This window comes from Colossoma macropomum, unplaced genomic scaffold (assembly GCF_904425465.1).
Source record: "Colossoma macropomum unplaced genomic scaffold, Colossoma_macropomum, whole genome shotgun sequence".
Classification (NCBI taxonomy): Eukaryota; Metazoa; Chordata; class Actinopteri; order Characiformes; family Serrasalmidae; genus Colossoma; species Colossoma macropomum.
In genome coordinates, this window is record NW_023494801.1 from 8104046 (window position 1) to 8125968 (window position 21923).

The window sequence follows — 21923 nt, forward strand, 5'->3', positions numbered from 1 at the left end:
AGCTATCTTTTTGCCCCCATTTGGTGTTTATTTTGAATGCTAGGTTGCTGGGTGATGTCATGATTGTTAAAGTTCAACAGTCAAAATAAAAAGTATGCATTATTGTTGAGGTTTTATTGTTCTGGGCAATGGTTTTACATTGCTTTAAAAGAGCAATAGTTTATTGGTTGTTGTGTATTTATGTAAAATTAAAGTACACCATTATTTTATCTGCTGAAGTAAAATGTAATTGTGCATGTAATTAAGTATATTGACTCCTGTATAAAAACTGGAATATAACAAAATGACCACAAAATTGTGGTATAAAAACGTTTTTGATAATGCCAAATTTCTGTCCAGCTGTCAATGGGCGGAAGGCAGGATACACCCTGGACAGGTCGCCAGTCCATCGCAGGGCAGACAGACAGACAGACATACACAGTCACACACACACACTGACACCTAGAGGCAATTCAGCATGTCCGATTGGCCTGACTGCATGTCTTTGGACCATGGGAGGAAACCGGAGTACCCGGAGGAAACCCACACAGACACGGGGAGAACATGCAAACTCCACACAGAAAGGACCCCGGTCACCCGGCTGGGAATCGAACCCATGCCCTTCTTGCTGTGAGGTGACAGCGCTACCCACTGCGCCACCGTGCCGCCCTGTGAATATACTGAATGATAAGATAAAAACGTTAACCGTCGACTTTAATATTGGGGTAATTACATGTAATTTTGCATTGTATTCCTGTATTTAAACAGTAGAATCCAATGCTGTAACAGTGGTATCTTGTGGATAAACAGTACATTGTAATAGTTGGTAGGCAGATCAACCAACATTTAGATGTTATCCACTGTAAAGTTGTAGGATAAGAAAATTGAATGAGAGATTATGTCTGCTGAAAAATGTTTAATAGGATTGAAAAGACAGTAAAGTAACCTTTATTTTACTTAAAAACATCTGTACTCTGACAGGTGCATGTTGTAAACTCACTAAATAATTCTATGAAATAACTTAATTACACTGTTATTTAAAAGATAACAACCCACAAATGGCAGACTTTGAGGGTATTTATGCAGTATTTCTGTGATTCGAATACATTCTAGAGATGTTTAACAATGAAAATTTGTAATTCTACTAAACTTTGGCCGTGAAATTACACAGAATATTTACAGGGAAAAGCTGTAATTTTACAGTAATCCACTGTCCAGTATTTTACTGCAAAATTACAGGAACTGTTTGGCAACTTTTTGCTGTCAGAAATCTTACCATTTTTTTACATATGTTTTTTTTACAGTGCAGATAAAATAAAAGGAGAGTAGAGATACATATTAGAATAAAATATACTAAACAATAAGAGTAATGTGTATATGTATTTGCATAAACAAAAAATTGCAATGTGAAATATTAGTAAACAATTAAACAAAAAAAAAAGTTAAATAAAAGTGGCAGTGCAGCATCAGATATGATAAACAAAAGCAAAGTGGTAGCGTAAGATGACATAAGATACACAAAATAAACAAAGTAATCAAAGAGGCAGTGCAATATGAGTGGCTCAGTGTACAATAATGTTCTGCCACAGTGACGAGGAGTTGTACAGTGCGATTGCTGTTGGTACGAACAACCTCCTGTACCATTCCTTGCTACAGCAGAGCTGAATAAATCTGTTGCTGTAGGTGCATCTGCTGTCTGACCAGGTGTCTGACTAGTGGTTCTCTTCATCCTGAAGTCCATCACCATCTCCTTGGTCTTGGTCACACTGAGGACCAGGTGGTTCCTCATCCACCACTAAACAAAGCTTTCCATAAGGTTCCTATACTCTCCTTCCTGCCCATCCCTAATGCACCCAAACACCACAGAGTCATCTGAAAACTTCTGAAGGTGGCAGTGGTCCGACCTGCATTGGAAGTCTGTCATGCACAGGGTGAAGAGGAAGGGGGAGTGCACAGTTCCCTGAGGTGCTCCAATGCTGCTGACCGGATGGTCTGACAGGCAAGTTCCCAACTGCACATACTGGGATCTTCCAGACAGGTAGTCCAAGACCCATGTAATCATGGACTTGTCCACCTGCATTTTCTCCATCTTCTCCCCCAGCATGAGAGGCTGGATGGTATTGAATACACTTGAGAAGTCAAAGAAAGTGATTCTCACTATGGTGTTGTTCCAGTCCAAATGGGAAATGTGCCTTCTGCAGTAGATAAATAACAGCGTCGTCCATACCAACCTGCAGTTGGTAAGCAAACTGCAGGGGGTCCAGGAAAGAGGTGACCTGAGGTCTGAGATGTGACTACACTAGTCTCTCCAGGACTTTCATGACATGGGATGTAAGGGCCACAGGTCTGAAGTCATTGAAAGAGGAGATAGATGACTTCCTTGGAACAGGAACCAGGCTGGCACACTTCCTTGTTTAAGGCTCTGGTTGAAGAGATGCTAAAGAATCCTACATAGCTGAGAGAAACAAACCTTCAGGACTCTCGGGCTGATCCCATCCGGTCCAGCAGCTTTGCTCACTTTCAGCTTCTCCAGCTGTCTCTTCACTTGGCTGGTTGTTGAGTGGTGTAGGTGGAGGGAGTGTAGGAGGGTGCCGCTGCTGATGGAGGGGGATGGTGTCGTGCTGAACCTGTTGAAGAATACATTCAGCTCGTTGGCTGTGTCCAAACTGCCCTCACAGTTTGTTGCTTTGTCTTGAAGCTAGTGATCTTCATCCCAGCCCACACTTCCTTTGCATTGTTTTTGCAGAAGTCTTCCCTCCAGCTTCCTTTAATAGGCCTCCTTGCACTCCCTCAGTCTCACCTTCAGCTCTCTCTGTACACTTCTCAGTAGCTCCTTATCCCTCAACCTAAAAGCCTGCTTATTCCTGTTCAACAGCTCCTTCAGGTCCTTTTTGAGGTAATCAGTGATGCAGTCTCTCATGCTGTTGAGGTCTCCACTAGCTGATTCACACAGGACTCCCCAGTCTGTGGTCTCAAAGAAGACCTGCAGAGGTTCCTCAGCCTCTGGTGACCACCTCCTGATTAACCTCTTTGTCACTGTTTGTCTTAACACCACAAGCCGGTATGTGGGAGTTAGTAGAACCAGGTTGTGGTCCGATCTTACAAGTGGAGGAAGGGCAGATGAACTGTAGGCATCCTTAACATTTGCATATAGAAGATCCAGCACTCTGTTCTCCCTGGTTGCACATTTAGTGAACTGGTGGAACTTTGGTAAAGTGGTAGACAGTGAAACATGATTAAAATCCCCAGAAATAGCAATGAAAAAGAGTTCGGGTACTGAGTCTGGAGTCTCATGATAGCCGAGAATATGACATCCCACGCCACTTCTGCGTCAGCTGCCGGCGGAATGTAAACAATGACAATAATGGTGGCCGTGAACTCTCTCGGCATATAGCACGGATGTAAAGCAACAGCTAAAAGTTCAGCATTTGGGCAACAGTGGCTCTCTTTCACAGTAATATGTCCTGGATTGTACCATCTGTTATTCCATCTGTTACCCCTCTGCCTTTCTTCTTACTGCTCAGTTTAGCATCTCTGTCCCCCCTCACGATCTGAAAGCGGGTGACAAACGCTAGAGTCCGGAATATTAGCGTGAAGCCAAGTCTCAGAGAAACACAACACACTGCACTCCCGATAATCCTGCGGAGTCCTGATCAGTGCGTTCACAGTTCATCCACCTTATTACCGAGAGACCTCACATTCCCAATGATAATGAAGGGGATGAACAGCTTGTAACGTCTCCTCTTTTCCTTTGCTTTAACTCCAGCTCTGTATCCCCTGAATGATCTCCATAGTTCTCCAGGAATGGGAACATTAACGATGTGCAGAGCAGACTTATGGAGCTCCAGAAGCTGCTCGCACGAGTAGGTAAGACAAGGTACTCTCTCCCCATTGTTCAAAAGTACTTATAACTCAAAAACAACATGTCTGAACAAGACAAAACTAAGTAGAAGTGAGAGGATAGAGACTAAAAGGAACTCGGGACGGAGCTGCTGCAATCTGCTGCCGCTAGTGAGGCACCATCTTGGTTGATGGTAGGCAGAGCACAGATTCTTCTGTCCAGTCCTTTATGTCATTTGTCTGTACTTTCTCTCAGTTTAAAACACTTTTATATATGGGCAGTAAATGCACATAGTTATGATCTGCTGAACCAAATGGGGGTAGTGGAAGTCATTTACAAGCATCCTTTACTGACCCATAAAGATTTTGTGTCTTATCCCCCCCTGGTTGGACAGGTGACATTGATAAAAGTTTGTAAGTGTCTTTTTAAGAGAGACATGGTTAAAATCATGCAATATGAAGGTTGGTGTATATCTGGTGAAATGGACTGCAGCTTTGGCACTACATTAAAGATAAATGTTAGAGGCAGAGGCAGGCTTACTTGGAGACATTCCTTCACTCTATGTGCGAGACAAGCTGCTTTGAGCTGAGAGTGGTGTTGTGATAGTTGTTCTCAGTTTAGTTACTTTGTATGTATGGACTTTTTGTTGTTCAATTTGTGCTTAGTGTTTTATTAGTATAGCCTGTATGGGGTTTTAGACCATTTTTGCACGCCAAGCTTCGTTTATCCACACTTGACCGTTAATTTGATATTTCTTGTTTTCCCCAGTACTCTAAGTGTGGACAGGAATGCTTGGGCGTACATTCACCACAGGTTCTTTCACTCCGTATAGACACTAGCCTAGGGGCAGGTGCAATCTTTTGTATTTTGGGTTTAGATTTGGCGAGGCAGGTTAGCTTGTCTTTTGTTTCTTTCTTTCCTTGGGCCCCGTCCAAAGACCACCTTTACGAATAGCTGTGGGGTTGTGTTTGTACTATATGTCATCATTCCATAACTTGTGGATTTGCAATAAACTTTCATTCTTTTGTCTTTTCAGATTTTTGTACTAACTCTGTACATGACTGTATAATGCACTTTTTACTATGTAAGTAAAGCACTGTATAACTTAATACTGTTGTGATTTGTGACCACACCACATGTTGCTACCTCTTTGCCCCAAGGTATAAACATTTGAAAAAGGTTTGTGTGTGTGTGTGTGTGTGTGTGTTTGCCTTGTTTGTGATTGTTGCCTTGGCTGATCTTTGTCTTTTTCGTGTGCCTTCTGGATCTGAACTCTGCCTTGTTATCGACTACGACTTGGAACTCTGTTTCTACCAGTAAAGCCCTTTCTGTAAGTTACATCTGCGAGCGTCTTACCGTGTTTGAAACCTTACAGTGTGTGTGTTTGATATAATTTTATGAAGATATGAATAACTTAACTCACCATTTAGCTGTGAATGACACCCTGAAACAAATGAAATAAAGTTAATGGTAACTCATTCAGCAACATTTACAGTGCCACACAGTCTTCAACCAGTGACAAGGACAGTGAAGAAAAATTTTTTTTTTTTCGCTCATTGTTCAAGATTATTCATGGCAAGATTAGAAGATGTTTATGAGACAAAACTATTCAATTAAATTCAACTTTGTCATTATACTAATACAATGTTGTACAGTATAACAAAACACTGTCTGGCTATTTCTCTGTGGAGTGATAAAATAGCTAAAAAAAAAACCAATACAACAAAGACAATAAACAAAAGCACAAATAGGTACATAGACAGTGTATACAGATATGTGCATGAACAATAACCATAATCAATAAACTATAATAAATATATAGTCCTGAGTAATTTACAGCTTAGTTGAAAAACTATAGAATAACAGTCATAACAGTCAACTTTTATTCAGTGGATCTCAAACACACACTTGTTCCAGGGGAGGGGTCCTGTACCCTCATCTAGCTAAGAAGTGCTGATATTATATGCTTTATCTGTTACAGTTTCTTGCACTCTCTTTTCTCTTTTTTGTGTTTTATCTTTCTTTGTGGTTGGGTTAGTTTATCAGATAAAAATAATGTTGTGACTGACAAACACGGGGTACAATAGTGGTGATTTAGGAAAACACTATTTTTCCTATGGAGAAAGACAGCTTAGATGCTAATAGGATAAAATAACCGCAGCATTACACAGTTAACCTGTAGTAACATACAGGCTACAGTTACATTTTATGGTTCCTATTTGACAAAGGAACAAATTAATGAAATCAAACTATTAAATGCTGTTTAACTAAATGTTAACAATACTCTAAGCTGTTTTCCCTCTCGGTAGGTGAACTGATTGAGTGAGTTCTGTTCAAATAAAACCCATAACAGAATTCTGTTTCGTTTTGTAAGCAAATAAGCAGAAGCATATGAAAATATTTGATGGCTAATGGACTTACCTTTGGCTAGGAAGCCGATTATGAGCACCACACTCGGTGTCCTCAACATTGTCTCTCAGAGTGAATCAGTTGTACAACATTCCAACCTTATATAGACTCCAAACCCCACATGCTGTCCTTATTACCTGAGACACACCCACCCCCCCACCCTCTTTCTTTCTCGTTAGAAGAGTTTCTGTGCTGATGTGAATCTTGCTAATCTTCCAACGATATAAAAGCACAAGCACATAAGATCAGTGTGGTCCATCAGCACCATTTTATCCTACCATGCAAACAGATCTACTGATGATGTGGTCTCTCTGGCGATGCACACTGCACTCACCCACCTGGACGGAACAAGCAACTATATCAGAATGCTGTTTATTGACTTCAGCTCTGCCTTTAATACCATCATGCTGTCCAGACCAGTCTCCAAAATAAACACTCTTGGAATAAAGTCCCACATTATGCAACTGGATTATGGACTTTCTCACCTGCAGACCACAGGGCGTAGGAGACATGAGGGGACGCAAGGGATATGATCCCGGCACAAACCAGTGAAGAGTGAAAAACGCCCTTTTAAGATGGATAGCATTTTACATGTACTGATTACTTTGAACCGATTGACAAGGACAAGAATTTTGTAAATAAATAAAAAATAAATCTATCCATTATTCATTTACCCACTGAGCCCATCGGTTGCGAAAAATCTTTCACAGAGACATTCCTCTGTGTGCATGAGCCGCCAACCCAATTGCTGTGAACATACAGAGAGTGCAGAGCTGCTGGAGGAGAGTGAGTACAGATAGAAACAGAAGCCGTTGTGTTCATACATTTCATCTGAAAAAAACAACAACACACTAATATTCACTGCTGTGATTCTTAAACTGTGTTTAGTGAGTGATTCACATGTTTGTACCATATAATATGGAGTGTGTAGCAGTGTGTTTGCGTGAGTGTGAAATGTGTGGCGAGTTTAAGGCCTTTCACAGAGAGTCTAATTTTTACAGATGTAAAATTGCAGGTCAGGATTTGAGAACATATACATATATGTTAACACTGCCTTTCACTTGTAGTGTGGAGCTGATTTACTGATGCTGTGTAATCGAAGCTCAGTTGATTTGTGATTGGTGGATGCATTAATAGGCAGACTAAGCTGAAGCTCCGTCACCTTTAACTATAGTAACTTGGTCGGCGTTACTGCTTATAATGCGATAATTATAAATATGCTAATGCACTACATGCCACTGTCAGTTCTACAATATATCTACTAAATATTCCCACCTCCTCTGATCAAAATATGTGAAACAACAACAACAACAACAACAACAACAACAACAACAACAACAACAACAACAGAGCTGAGATATTTCCTAAACTCAGTTTAGTGATCTTTTCTGCAGGTTTTGTATCTGTATCAGTTTGTCATCATTGGGGTCCTCAAGTCAAAAAGTTCAGGGACCTCTGGTTTACTGGATTAAGACCCATAACATATTTGAATATAGTTTAGAAGTAGTCCACAAATGTGCACACAAGCTATGAATCAGCTTTACAAAAAATCCAGGTCCAAGCCCCCATGAGCAAGCCAATTGCGACAGTGGCAAGGAAAAACACTACCTAAAAATTACTTAATGTGGTAAAAAGCAAATTAACTAGTCTTATTCAACTAACAAAATGACTCTGATTGAAAGAATCATTTATTCAAAGTATTTATTTAGATTGAATAAAACTAGCGAATTTACTTGTTACCAATGAAGTAATTTTTTTAGGTAGATATCACGAGCCATTTTTCACAGTGTAAGAGCAAAAGGAAGAAACCTTGAGAGGAACAAAGACTCAAAAGGGGAACCCATAGTTTTTGTCGACAATGGATAGCAAACAATAACAGCAGAGAATAAGGTTTGTGCAGTTTAATTAATGATTTTTTTAACTGCAATTTGCAACCTATTTGCAGCTTTTGGTCAGCCTATAAAACTGTTTTGGTTAAACATGTAATGTTGCCTACTTCTGTCTTATTACAGTAGACATACGTCAGAATGACTGTGTTATAAATTTGGTACAGTGAAATTGATGTACAATGTTATTATTTTCCAAACAGAAAGATAAGCACCTTATCATTGTTTTGCTGTTTGTGAAGTTTGTTCATATATCCTGCTAAATAGGTCTGTACCATGTAAAAAGATATTGGCCTGTGAATTAAATTTATCATAGACATAGGGCTGCTGGCATATACTCATGTAGCAAAGGCCCTCTCTTCCTCTCCTCCCCCTTCTTGTGCCATATTACCATGCCAGCCTGCCAAAGCCCTTGTAAAAAATTTCTAGATGTGCCATTGCAAGACAAAGGTAATAATAATTGGACTATGGTCTGGTATAAAAGACAATACTATTTACAACCTAACTGACAACTGTGTCCCCATTACTTTTAAAATGGCTGCTCACTCCTGGGGTGACCACACCTCCCCCTTCCCTCACACTTAGCACAGGATGCCCTCAAGGCTGCATCCTTTCAGCCACGCTATACACAATGTACACCTGACTGCATTGCAAAACACAGTTCAGACACCATCGTCAGGTTTGTCAACAACAGCAATAATTTGAGGGACCATATAGGGAGGAAGTCAAGCTCCCTAGTAGTGCACCACCAACAATCTCTCCCTCAATGTTGACAAAACCAAGGAGCATATTGTTGACTTAGGAGGGGGGGCAGAGTGCACACACCACTGAATATCAAGGGGACAATGGTGGAAAGGGTGACCAGCTTCAAGTTCAAGTTCCTCAATGTCCACATAGTCAAGGATATCACCTGGTCACTTGACACATCACACATTGTCAAAAAGGCCCAACACTTTGTACCCACGAGCTGTTAAATCAGTAACACCAGAAACACCAAACAGAACATGAATACACATTCTACACACTGCTACTGAGATAAACCCTGATCCACACTGGGCACACCTTCTTTGAACTCTTCCACTTTCCTACTGGCATTGTAATATGGGGCCTGCCTGAGCTGACTCTGTTGGACATTCTCCTTTACCATTTTCTGCATGTGCTGAATTTGGTCATAGGCACTCTGCTTGGGATCAGGACCATGCTTGATAGGATTTTTCATAGGTCCTTTGATCTTTCTTACAAGATCAAGTTCTGCAGGTGTAAATTCTGTGCTCTCCTGCCATGCAGAATTGATTGCGAGCCATTGATCCCACATCTGGTGTTTGTCCTGAACATAAGATGAAATCATGGATTTCAGTACCATGTTGATGCGTTCTGCAAGGTCCATTTGTCAATGGTAAGCTGTCATCAACTTTTGGGTTATTTCCCATTGCTTGCAAACTTCATGGATCAACTGGGAAGTAAATGGTGGTCCTTAATCTGAAACTAGGTAGTTTGGAGTTCCAATCATGTACAAATGTCTCAGATCAAATCAAAATCAAAATTGTCACAAGCTATGGTGTCTTAGCTGTATGGAGTGGAAACAATTCAACCCACCTGCTGTGGTAGTCGACCATGACCAGGAGATATGAGGACGGCAAGGGAAAGGTCACAAAAAATCCAGACCACACATGTAACCAAATTTTACAGGAGCAGTGGACTGCAGAAGCCTGCTGAGTTTAGATATTCTCGGCTTGTACCTCTGGCAAACCTGGCACTGTTTGCAGTACTCAGAGTTCTGATGGTAGGCCAATATTGAGTATCCTCATCAGGATCTTCATCCTGCCTAGGTGTCCACTAGGTGGGTTGTCATGTGCATAGCCAAGGATAGCAGGGCAAAGACTTGAGGGGATAGTCAGTTGGTCCCTTTGTCCACCAGCCTTTCCCTGGGAGTCTCTGAATGAGAAAGCCATTCTGGAGCACCTACTGGATTCGGTTGGGTCCTTTTGGTCTTGCTTGGCTTCCTGGATTAGCTGTTGAATCCCTGTGACTGCCAGCTGACTAGTGCCAATCTTCTCCCTTGACACTTGGAGTTGGGCTGAAGATAAAGAACATCAACAGATGGCAAGAGATGCTGTTGGAGGAAGACTGTGTGATAATGAATCATGGAACTACACTACACTGACCTTAAAGTCAAAGCCCTGTAACTTAATAGCCCACCTGGTCAGTTGTGAAGATTGTGTTGGTTGATTTAAAACCCAGGTAAGGGCAGCATGATCAGTGACCATGGTGAACTTATGTTCCTCCAGATATTGCCTCCATTTCTCAACTTCCCAAACCACTGCCAAATTCTGCCAGATTCAGCAACTGTGAAGCATAAGCAATGACTTGCTCCTGGTCCTCCACCTTTTGTGTGAGGACTGCTCCCAGTCCACTTTAACTGGCATCAGTCTGAATGACAAGTGGTTTAGAAAAAACAGGGGCTTGCAAGATGGGAGCAGATTGAAGGGCTTTCTTAATATCCCTACACTTATGTTGTGCTCTAGTTCCAAATAGGTCCCTTCTTCAACTGATGAAGAAGTGCTGCTCACTGGGAAAACTGGGGGATAAATCGATGATACCATCCTGTCATGCCGAGGAACAGTCTCAGAATAGTCTTGGATGGCCTTTATCAAATACCACATGCCCCAAAATTGTCAATGACCACTGCATGAGGTTGCATTTATTGAGGTTGAGGGTGAGTCTTGCCTGCTGTAACCTTGAGAAGACTGTACTGACATAGAAAAGATGTTGTTCCACACCTGGAGAGTAGATCTCAATGGTCATCTATGTAGACAAAGATGCACTTTCCTCTCAGGTCTTGCAACATGTTCTGCATCAGACACTGGAAAGTAGCTGCAGCAGGTAGCCCATTTGATACCTACTAGCCAGTACCCACTTTTCAGGTCTAGTGTACTGAAAATGTGAGCATCAATGCCAGGACTCTAAGATCTCTTGTATCTGAGGCATTGGGTAGGCATCCAAGTGAGTCTTGGTGTTTACACCATGGTAGTTGACACAAAAACAAATCTCATAATTGTTCTTGGGTACACCCTCTGCATCTGGTAACTGCTAGGAGGGCTGCTAGAAGTTAATGGTCACCCCAGCTCTGTGAAGGAAGTCAATGCCTAGAACCAACGAAAATGCTAGGTCTCTGTTGCCCAGCATATACAGTTTCAGAGTCAGCCCATGCTCATGGAAACTGCAGTCCCATTCAACCATACCTGAAGCACTCTGCACTGCCCCATTAGCCAAAGAAAATGTCTGTACTCCTGAAGGCTTCCAGGCCTCCCTAGGAGCCTTTAATTTCTCTCAAATAGAAAACCTCATGAGGGAATAAGTGCTCCCTGTGTCCACTAGTGCATGCAGTATTTGGGATGTGATCTGAATAGGGAAGGCAACTGGCTGCCTGGGGTTGGTTCTGGTAACACATTGTCCCGCTGTAGCAGGCATATGGTATGTAAGTGTTTATTGGCTTGTTGGGGGGAGGAGGCCTCTTCTTCTGATCTTCATTGCAAGCATGTGCATAGAAAGGCTTCATCTCAGATGTGTCTCTTTCAAAGAAAGTTCCCACTCTCACTAAGTCTACCATAGTCCTCACTGTACCTCTCAAAAGGCAATCCAAATTAGGAATTACAGTTTCTCAGTATGGCTTGGACAATGTCACTTTCAGGCACGTCTTGAGACAAAGTACTGCACCACAAAGTCCCTGAGGCTCTTGGTGGTCCTTTGCCATCTTTCATGAAGCCTTCTTTCTATATCTGCCTCATAGTCATCCATCAGAAAGGATTTCAGAAACACAGCTTTGAACTGTGGCCAGGAGCTGATATACCTCCTTTCTGCAGACCACCAGTCCTTAGCAGTTCACTCCAGAGCAGATGAAGAACAGCAAACAATTCAGCGTCACTCAGCACATGGACAGCTAAAAACTTGCACTTCTCCACAAAGGTGAGTGGATCTATGTCCTTGTCCCTGCCTCCATACTTGAGGAAATCAAGGCATACAGGGGACATAGAGCGAACAACAGTACATGATTCCTGTCATGTTCTCCATGTAGTGGTGAAGGGAAGCTGACTCTGTGTCTTGGCTTTGGCTCAGAATCACCAGCTACAAGTTGGATTCCCATCCATGCTTGAAATCGTGGTGGAATGGTGGACAGTAGTAGGGGTTGCATAGTGGACAGGAATGGCTCTGGATAGTAGGCCATCAATCTTCTTTTCTCTGTGTTTTAGACAATCCACTATGGTTTGACCCAGGTCATTTAGCTTGAGCTCCACAATCTCCATGATGTGCTTAGTCTCCTTTTCCATTTTGTAGCACATCCTCTCCTCCAAGGCTTGCTTCTTCCAGGTCAGATCTTGGTACCTCTGCTCTAAGTCCCCCACTCTCCTGTCCACATCATACATGACCAGCTTTTTTCTTCCAGTGCTGCCAACTCCCACTGCTGGAGAAGTCTGAATGTCCTGGTCAAGTAGGAAGAGCCTAGGTGGAGGTATATCTAAATCTTCTTCACTGATGTTATCCTCCTCTTCCTCAGAGTCTAGATACAGACTACTAAGAGTCCTAATGATGTCACTGATGTGTAACAAAAAGTATGTGCAGTGTAGTTGAGTGATAGGCTAGGCCTATCCAATACCTCAGGCTGAGAGGCTGCCATGTTGTGTGGTGGTTGAAAAATGCCTGCAGTTATTTCTTAGAAATGGAAAGAAAAAATAAGTCTAAGATGGTCTCCATATGGGCCACCAAGTACATAACACCCAGCAGGACCCCTTTCCCATTGGATTGATATAAAACACAGGGACCATGAACATCTTGTACTGTACTTTGAGTAAACATATAAGCAATACAACAGAGATGGTACACCTTTTTGTTCTGGTGTTATTGAAATGATGAAACAATGAATATGCAGTGTACACTGGATGCAGCCTCCCTCCTACACTGACAATACAGACATACCTTTAAACCACAACACAACCAATATACATAAAGACCAAAAGAAGCAAAGGATCAAATACAGTCCACTTGAACATAAAGCTGCTAATGTCCTTTACCTGCACCATACACTTTGTGAATAAAACATCTTCAAAGCTGTTTACAAACAATTGCTACAATTCGCACACCTGACCTGGTTTACCTCAACACACTGTACAAGTAAAATTAAATATGGTATAATGACAAAAAATTAAGTTGAATTGAATTTGTCTGTTAATTATTTATTAAAAATACATTTGGGAGTTAGCATTACATAGTAAAGGAGCTATTTTGTTGACTTAACAGAATTTCTATTTGAGTATTTTTGATAAAGCATTCATACAGTAAAAGCTTTTATTTTTATTTTAATGTACTTAATTTCTTTTTGGGGTGAACCTGGTCGACTCCTGCACGCTGACATGGCACGTCATCAGAACAAGGGGTAGGTGTTAGTGCCAGTTGCGCTGGTGCTGGTCAGTAAAGTTGGCAAGCTGAGTAGTGAGCATCTGTTTAAATGCTCCACAAGGCCATTGCTCTGAGGGTGAAGCAGCATAGTCCAAGTCTTGCAAATGCCCAGCTGGTCACAAATCTTAGCCATGACTGCTGACTCAAAGTTGCACCCCTGGGTGTTGTGGGAGCTGATTTGACCCTCTGAACTGGCAGAAGTACTTCTTAACTAGCTACGCTGCTGTAGTGGCTGCACTCTGATCTAGGACCGCAATATGCCTCGGGCCATTTTGTGAAATAATCCATGGCAATGCAAACATAGCATTTCCTGGTGTCAGTAGAAGGGAAGTGGCCCAGGACATCCACTGTGACTCTCTACATGGGCGCACTAGAGTGTCCGACCAGTGCAAAGCACCTTCCATTTAGCCCATGTGGTGTCACATCTGTCCAATTCGGTTTCTGCCCCATCTAGAGCGAACCACATGCCCATCCTCCTGAGCATGGCGGAACACCTCGGGGCTTACCACATCAAAACCAGTGATGGAGTTAGAGCAACAACAGCGGTGCTCTTCTCAATTTTTTCCTCACGGCATGCAAAGTAACAGCACTCCTCAGCAGCACTTGAGTGGTGGGACAGGACATCAGTGTTAATGTGCAGGCTAGGTGTCAAATGGTGAAGCAGTACTTCTATAGGACCATGATCTATCACATGACCTGACCCTACAGCTTTTCAAACTGCATAAGCCAGTTAAACAAAGCATGATCGGTGCTCAAAAATGAAGGGGACTTCATACAGGTAAGGGCGGAAATGGTGCAGTCCCACCACAGCAGCCAACAGCTCCCCTTTACATCACGCAGTAGTTGTGCTCTGGCTTACTCAAACTCTAGTAGTAATATGTGATGACTCCCTCATTCCCATCCTGAACTTCTGAGGGGACATCGCCGATGCCCTTATCGCTGGTGTCTGTGACCATGACAAACTCCCCGCCCATCCTGGGTATTCCCAGTACTGATGTCTGATATAGCTAGGTGCAGAGGGCAGCACACATGCCTTTAGCTTCCTTGTCCCATTGGAGGGCAGCACCCTTTTTGTGTGAACTGGTACAGCAGTGTCAGCGAACCCATGCATAAACTACAAGTAGTACAAGGCCAGGCTGAGGAAGATTCGCAATTAAATTACTGGATCTGTTTCCACTTCTGCGCTGCTTACAAGTGCCCCAGGAAACTGTCCTGGTGAAGCCTCTACTAAAAAGGGGTAGCATTCATCAAGATCCTCCTAACTTTTTTTCTTAAATTTGTTTGAGAAAGGTTCTAAGAAAAAGATGTGTCAGATTCATGACATGTTCTTAAACTGTAGAACTGTTCACATCTTTGTGCTCGAGTGCATAGATTGTGTTTTTAACTAAGAACAAATACCAAAAGAAAACATTTGTCAATGTCAGAATCTTCATGAAAACTGCATTAGTGGGTTTTGAAAAGAATTATTATTTTTTTTTAATTAGCAACAAATATATTGTACAAGAGACAGACAAGTACGTTAAGACAAGACAAGCCACGCCACAAAGAAAAAAACACTCAAAAGGAAAGAAAAAAAAGAAATTATTCCCATACCAGACAGACAGTACATAAGGCAAACTAACAAAGTGAGACGAGACAAACCAAACAATTCAACATCTTTGTACATAAAATACAATAGTCTATTACAGCAATAATAAGTAGGCAATATTGCTTTGCTGTGCAGAAGAAAGGGAGAGCCAGTGTGCCCCTGAGGACCCCCCACCAACCATTCTCTGTCCCCTCCTTACTCTTCGTCTCTCTCCCCCACCCCTCCAGCCCCAACCTGCTTCCCAGCGCAGGCTGAACATCGCATCAGAGCCACTTTCTGGGTCTTATTTAAAAGCCCACTTTGCACAGGATTCCTTTGAAGTCCCTAAGGACCCCACAGCATCCCATGCCCCTGCACAGCACCACTCACTGATGGTGTGTTGCATTATACAAGATGTCTTTATAAAATGTGTATATATGTATGTACATACATATACATATATGCATACATTCTCACACTCAAATATGTAAAGGGGAGAAAAAAAAAAATCTTTCAATATTGGGGTACTACTACTCATGTCATGTTACATAGTTTTAATAAGTTTGAAACGTTTAGATTAAATGCATCTATTTTGTAGTGGCTTGCAGCTGATGCTTGTTCACAAGATAGGTGTTTTGTTAATAGATTAGTCCACTGTGTTACAGAAATATTTTTAATCTTTCCAATTTAGCAGTATTGTTTTTTTTGCTATAGTTAATGCTATAAGTAATGGGACTGTATCTTTGACTGATGATTCTACTTCTGAGAGGTCTCCTAGGAGGCATAGGGAGGGTGACATTGGAATGCTGCTCCCCAAATATAAAAGATAATTTTGAAGTTATATTTTCCCAAAAACGGTGAACTCGTGTGCAAATCCAGAATGCATGAAAATAGTCATCTGTTTTGTTAGTTATACATTGTGTACATATGCTTGAATTGGTGAATCCCATTTTAAACAATTTGTATTGCCTAATGTGTGTCCTATGAATAGTTTTATATTGAATTAATTGTATGTTTGTTTTTACTCATAATGAAGATATTTTTACAGATGTGTCCAGAATTGTGTATCAGTACTAATATCTAAATCCTTTTCCCATTTATTAGTTGGTATTGATAAAGTTGAATTTAAAGTACCTATGAGAGCATATAACTTTGATAAAACTTTCTTCGGGCTGATGATTTGGTTTAAATTTTCAGTAACCAACCAACAGAAGTTTCTTTATGACATGCCACTGGATGGAGGAAGACCGTATGGAGAGGAAATCTGCAGCTTTGGCCTGTGCATGAATCAAAGGGCAGCCCGCTTTGGATGTCCTTGCTGCAAAAACAAATTATTTTTTAATAAATTAATAAAAGTGAATGAGTGAGTATAAACTAAACCACAAAGTAAGGGCCACAATGATGGATAACGGAAGGAATTTTGTTAAGGCTTTCTGTGAACTTGACACAGAATAAGAGGCAGCACCAGATGACCTGAATGATGGAAAAAAAAAAAAGTTCATAGATACGGATGGTGTTCTGCAAACTGAAAGAGATGAAGAACTACCTTGTTGGCCACACTTGCTGCTGTTCCATTAGCATCTTTAGCCAAATCATGCAGAGTTTTTTTTCCCTCTATACATTTTACCCCATTATTTTTGAGGTGTGGTGTTGTAACTGCATAACATTATAGCCTAATAACAATAATAGACCATAATAACAGTAGCCTACCTGCTAACTTCTTGTGGTAAGCCATTTTAGCCATAAAATATTTAGCCATATTATTATTTACCAAGAAATTATAGACTGTTTAAATATAATTTGTTAAACCTAGAGCAAAAACTACCAGGCCATAGCAAGGACTACAAACCATACCAAGACAGCAACAGTTAGCCTCCAAGTTTCTCATGAGAAAACATGTTTATTTTCTCCTGTTTAAGCAGGCTTTTCTGTGGCATTACCACCCTACTTGCCATGCTGAAACAAGTTATTGGAGAAAGGTGCCTCAGATGTTAACAGAAGTATTCATCAGCCTGTAAGCTAGGGTTAATGAGGCCATCAGTCCCTTTTACATACCTTGCATTCTATCCTGGGTGTCAAAGTGACTCATGTTTGCACGCAACCACACATTTTATAATCAAAGTGTATATGCTGAACAAACAAGTTGAACAAGTGAGCCATTTGGTCACTAATGCCTAAGGCTCCATAAGCCTAGGCTCCTTGCTCTTTCAGCTGCTTAAAGGATAAATGTTTAGACTTTAGACTTTTTCCAATCAAATATAGGTCCTTGTAAAGTCCTTGAAAAGCATACAGTAAATAACACCTTATTTCAGTCTTGTGGGATGTGGTTTACAAATGTTATTTACTCCTCTGTGAAGAAAATATAATTTTCTGGGTGTTGATTATGAATGCTAATGACCGCTGTCATAAGAATCTAGTTCTGTTTAAACCCAGGCACTGACTTTAGTATGTTCATAATTATATGATTAGTGCCACTGCAAAATATCTCCTCCTTAGTGAAGAGCCGCTGGTAGGATCTGTAACACTTGTGCTCACAGACTAAAAGGTTCAGAAGTAGAAAGAAAAAAAATTAGTAGCACACAGAGAAGTACATCTGAAAACAGGAGTTTCTATGTACCTTAAAATATTAAAGGGCCATTTAGCAGTCACTAGATACTTTGGGGGGGCAGGCTGTTTTGCTAACTGGCTTAATAATTCCTTTACCAACAAAAAAGGTTCACGCTCAGCTGAGTTTAGTTCATCTGATGGACGAAAACACCAAGTTCACAATGCAAAATCGTGAATCCACAGTACAAAATCCTAAATCCTGTTAAACAAATGAGCATGACGGATGCAATGCCGAACTATAGAAAATTACATAACATGACAAATAACATTAAAGAGGCTGGAATGTCCCTTTAAGTATTTAGGATATCAAAGCAAATAGAGATGTGCTGACCCTGACTGAACTCATTTTACCTGAACACAGACTGCCTACGAAAGATCACTTTTAAAGAACAAACAATAAATGTAAGCACCTGGATTTTCATACATGTCAATTCAGTTTTGGCTGAAACTGCTGATCCTATTTTAAGATGAGACAAAAACAGAGCTTCCGGTCTTGAAATTTCACAGTTTGTCCTTTAATGGATTTAAATCACCTTTATAAAAAAGGCTGCTTCTTTAAAATGATCCATTATAGAAAGCCTATATGAGGTGACATGGCTGAACAGTTTGTGGAGAACAAAGTGTTATAATGTCCAGCAATAGTTTTCAGTTGTACTTATATTGGGGAGGGCAGGAGGAGGAGTACAAGACCCTTGTGAAGGACTTTGTGGAGTTGTGCCATGGGAACAACCTGCTTCTGAACACTACCAAGAGATCTTGGTGGACTTTCGCAGGGATAGGCCACCCACACAGCCAATCTCTATTGAGGGGGTTGAAGTGGAGAGGGTAATGACCTACAGGTATCTCGGTCTGCAACTGGATGATAGGTTGGACTGGTCAGCCAACACAGACATCCTGTACAAAAAGGGGCAAAGCCGGCTCTACTTCCTGAGGAGGCTGAGGTCCTTTAACATCTGTAGGAAGCTCCTGCAGATGTTCTATCAGACCATGGTTGCCAGCTGTCTTTTTTATGCTGTGGTGTGCTGGGGCGGAAGCATGAAAAAGAGAGACGAGATGCGACTGAACAAGCTGGTCAGGCGAGTGGGGTCAGTGGTCGGTGTGGAACTGGACTCTGTGGTCAAGGTGGCCGAGAGAAGGACATTACACAAACTGCTCTCCATTATGGGGGATGATGGCCACCCACTGCACACCATCATCATGGACAGGAGGAGCATGTTTAGTGGCAGGTTGCTGTCACAGAGCTGCTCAACCGACAGATTAAGGAGATCCTTTGTCCCCAGAGCCATCAGGCTCTTCAACTCGTCCCACGGGGGCCAGAAGAGAAGAGTGAAGGAGGAAGAGGAGAGATGAGGACTGAATCTGAATCTCATGTTAAATCACAAATCATAGGTCTTATATCTCATGTTAAATCTTATGTTTCTTTTTATCCATCTGCACATATGAACACCTTATGGCACATATTGCACTTTCTGCACACCTTATTGCGCATCTTGCACATCTGGACGCTCCACACTAGACACTTTATTTTGGTACCAATATATGCACATATTTATTCAGTATTGTCATTGTATGTCGTTACCTGCGCCTCCTTGTACATTCATTATTGCACTGCATCTTTTCATCTCAGGTTATAGATATTATTCCAGATTTTTGTATATTTCTATTTATATATATGCCTGTAGATTTTTTATATTTATTCTTCCTGTTATACAGTTCACACCCTTATTACTATTACTGTCCTGTGTTGTGTGACTGCTACTGGCTGCTAAAATTTCCTTCGGCATCAATAAAGTATCCATCCATCCATCCATCCATCTTATACTGAAGATGGTAGTAGAGTACTTCTGTTACAAACACTAAGGAGCTTCATAGCCTGTATGTGGAAACAAGTGGCTAAAAAAGAATGCTCAGTAGGCTAGAAGAGGTATCAGAAATTGTAATTTTGTGTTGTTTATAAATGTATGACACGTAACAATGACTATATAGATATTATGTACTGAGACATGCAGATGTGGCATCATAATTAACTACCGTAAGAACAATGGACCTCACTTACCAATGTCTTCTAATTTTTTTTCTTAATTTTTGTCTTGAGAAGGGTCTGTCAGATTAAAAAAAAGTCAGTCAGATTCATGATGAGTTCTTAAACCGCAGAATTTTTTGCACCTTTGTGTTCTTGAGTGTGTAGATTCTGTTCTTACCTAAGAACAAATTCCAAATAAGAAAACACTGGTGAATGTCTGAATCTGTGAAAACTGTATCAGAACTGTCTTTTTAAGAATGTTTAGTGAATGAGGCCCAATGACTTTAAGCCACATGTATTTTCATTTTATTATATATATTTATAATGTAATATGCATGCTAGTTCAGATCGTGTAGAACTCATCAGGCACTAGCGAGAACAGACCACCTCAGACCAATTTTATATTCATTACCATCTTCTACAGTACCACTAACAATAACAAGCATCTTTAGTTGCAAAATTCAAAAATTTATGTACTATGGGAGGAGGAGGAGGAGGAGGAGGAGGAGGAGAAGAAGAAGAAGAAGAAGAAGATCTGATGAAGTTTTGGAAAGAAACAGTGAAAATCTGAAATCGACTAGGAACCAAAATGTCTTACTAAGCATCATCAGTTACTTTTTAATTTTAAAAGTTATGTAACAGCTAGTTTTTAGAGGTCACTCTATAGGTTTTTAGCAAAACTAATATAATGTAGATGTATTCTTTCTGACAGATGTGTGTGTTTAGAGAGCCTTCAAGAATGAACCCTGGTTTTAAAGGAGAGCTGCAGCGAACAGAAAAAGTGAGCACATTGGCCAGAACATGTTAAAAGGAGGTAGACAGAAGAATTAAGCTGTGCGATAGGAGTGTCTTCCTACGACCTGTTAAGCATTTGCTTGGTGTGGACATAGCTGACCATCTTAGCAAGCAGCAAGCCAGTAGCATCAGTACTATTCTCGGCTTGCAAAAAAGCTGTGACCATGGTCACCAGAAAGAGGGGCATGCTTCAAAGAGCATTACACTACATAAAAAGATATTAAAGTATAAATGTTAATTTGTGATCAGATTTAGAATGATAGATGTTTACAAACAGGGATCCATGCAACAGTCCCGTGGCCAGCAAATGGAGCAGCCCACAGAACAGACACTGGACCAGAGCAGCCACTGACCAAGACTGAATTGAACCTCATGCATGCCTTGTACACATTCTCAGTGCTAAGGACCGGGAGTAGATTGATTGAGCTACAGGAATCAGGCTGGACGTGTGGATAAAGTTTTAGAAAAGTTTAGATGTGTTGATAAAGGAAAGGTGTATCAGTGGACTAAGCTACAGGAGCTATGCTGGAAATATTTAGTGAAAAGGACAGTAACAGTAAAGACTATTTCTTACACATAAGATATAAACATAGATTTAGATGCAGAGCTGCATTTCAGACTTAAAAAAAAAAAAAGCAAAATATCAGAAAATGTAGTGAGAAGCACCATCACAGAATATTTTCAATTGCAGTTCTTTTTTAATGCACCTCCAACAGGGATAGTATAAAAGGTCTTTGTCAGGGATGTTTTAATGACCAGAATTCATGACATCACTCTATTGGTCATAGAAGAGATAACATCAGTTATAACAGAATTATCTACAGTGCTTTTCATATTAGCATGATTTTACACATGTATCAACAAAATTGGTTTTATTTTATTGAAAACCAAACCTACTGTTAAATGATATATTCAGTTCTGTCTCTGGATGCTGTCTAGGTGAAGAACTAGGCCACATTGAGCTGAAGAGCACTGCTTGTGCTGGAGAGTCCAATAACGTCATTCACGAATAATGAAGAATTGCAACCCTAGTTGCATCCTTAGTGCCCTGTAACCACAGAACTGAGGTGAGATAAGAGAACTCTTGTACTTACAGTCTCTTAGGAAACAAAAACAAAAGCAGCCTCCAGAACCATATTAAACAAATCTTGTCCTCTGCAACAGTGTCATTTGAAGTTTTCCAGATCCACACAGCTTTTAGTTTTAAGAATAAATTCTCCATACATTTTCTGTATAATTCCACCTCTCCAAAGTCATTAACTCCTTAATGTGTAGACCTGTTTACTCATTAACCCCATGAGCCCATGGGCCTACCAGCAAGCCCAAAGATTTGCCACAAACTCCTAGAATTATTTTTGTTTT